The sequence below is a fragment of the Crocuta crocuta genome, unplaced genomic scaffold (genome assembly GCF_008692635.1).
Source record: "Crocuta crocuta isolate KB4526 unplaced genomic scaffold, BGI_CrCroc_1.0 scaffold475, whole genome shotgun sequence".
In the NCBI taxonomy this organism is placed as follows: domain Eukaryota; kingdom Metazoa; phylum Chordata; class Mammalia; order Carnivora; family Hyaenidae; genus Crocuta; species Crocuta crocuta.
Genome location: NW_027529518.1, coordinates 1,385,180 through 1,386,977, shown reverse-complemented (window position 1 = coordinate 1,386,977; position 1,798 = coordinate 1,385,180). Strand labels below are relative to the sequence as shown.

The 1,798-nt window shown below is 41.9% G+C and overlaps 1 pseudogene; it reads right to left on the bottom strand.

The window, feature by feature from the left end:
* The window catches only part of LOC144228905 (BOS complex subunit NCLN-like), a 4,419-nt pseudogene extending 3,655 nt beyond the window's left edge, over nt 1-764 (bottom strand).
* Between the last annotated feature and the right edge of the window lie 1,034 nt (nt 765-1,798).

Here is a 1,798-nt window from a genome sequence, read left to right as displayed (position 1 = left end):
GGTACCTAGGAGAATATTTCTGTTCTAAGAAAATACACAATGAAGGGGCGCCTGGGTCGCTCGGTTGGTTACCCGTCCGACTCGGCTCAGGTCATGATCTCCCGGTTCGGTTTGTGCGTTCAGGCCCCCATGGGGCTCCTTGCTGACAGCTCCGAGACTGGAGCCTGCTTCGGGTTCTGTGTCTCCCTCTCTCTCTGCCCCCTCCCCCCCCATGCTATGTCTCTGTCTCTCTCTAAGATAAAAAAAAAAAAAAAGAAAATACACAATGAAGTATTTAGCGGTAAAGGGGCAATGTGTATGCAACTTATTTTAAACAATTTCAGAAAAAAATATGTGTATGCACACACACACACACAGCCCACACACAGAGCCCACACACAAATGTAAAGCAATAAAGGTCAAATGTTAAAAATAGATGTATTTGGTTAAAGGGTATTTGAGTATTTTTGGCGTTATTATTATTCTAACTCTTGCAGAAGTTTTACATTATTTTCAACAACAACAAAAAGATACTTGAGCTTACCTCAGTGATTTGTCTCAAGTTTTTAGGGAAGAGATAGTCGTCCGGCCTTTCAGAGCGTGTAATTAGGGAGTGAGCAGGCAAGTTGCATATGATAAATTTACACTCGTATATTTCTCTCGCTAACTCCTTCCATTGCATCATGTTGGGGGTGGGGGACGGATTTATAGGGTTTCAGCATCTGTGTGTTAGTCAAATCAGTAAAATAATAGAGGTATATCCTGACGCTCTGGCTAGCAAACATGTGGGCGAACTCCATCACCCTCAGTACAGTGTCCCCAGTGCTCAAGTTTCTGGTACATATAAATTCACAAATTCCTGCAAGTCTTTTGGGATTTTTTTTTAGTGACTTTGTATTTCCAGTCGGAGGGGCTGCTTCTTCCGGCCAGAGACGAAGACTCGTTTAGCAGAGTCAATAAACCCTTGAATTTCAGTCTGTAGTTGAGGTGAGAAATTAGGGACATTGTTACACTTTGGTGTTAATGCAATGTTTGTTTGATGCAGTGTTATAAAATGCAACGTCTCCACCCCCTAGGTGCTGTCATTTCTTAATGTTCCAGAAAACCTCAGCAGTTCCCTGATCCCCGCCCTCAGTGAGCACTTTGTTCCAGGTGAGCACTGGCCGTAACTTACATCGATCGTTTTCTTATAATTATTGGGGGCTGCTCTATTCCTGTCTTAGGATTCAAACCGGAGCTTTATTGCGTCCTGCCTCATCCCTGCTAGATTACTGGTGTGTACGAATTGCAAGAAATAGATTTGGAATAAATCTTGCACTTAGGCGTTTCAAAGAAGTTTAACACAAATTGTCCTGTATTCTCTTTCATCGTCACACAACCCTATGAGATAAGGAGGGAATCTCTTCCTTGCATTTTGTAGTGAGGAAACTGAGGCACAAAATGGTTAAGAACCCATACAACATAGTGATGGAATTGGTATTAGAATTTAGGCTTTGTCTTCCTCTTTTTTTGTGTTTTTTGTTTGTTTAAGTAGACTCCACACCCAGTGTGGAGCTCAGTGCAGGGCTTGAACTCATGGCCCTGAGATCCTGACCTGAGCAGAGATCAAGAGTTGGATGCCCAACCAGCTGAGCCACCCGAGGTGCCGCTTTGTTCTTTGTTTTAGTGAAGCATCCCAGGTCTAATGAAAATATTGCTAAGTCCCCGAAGATATTTTGGAAATACTAAATATATACAAAGAATTTTGCAGAAGTACCTTTTAGCCAATGTGAAATAATCATTAAGATACTAAATTATCAAAAATAATGTCTCACCTCAA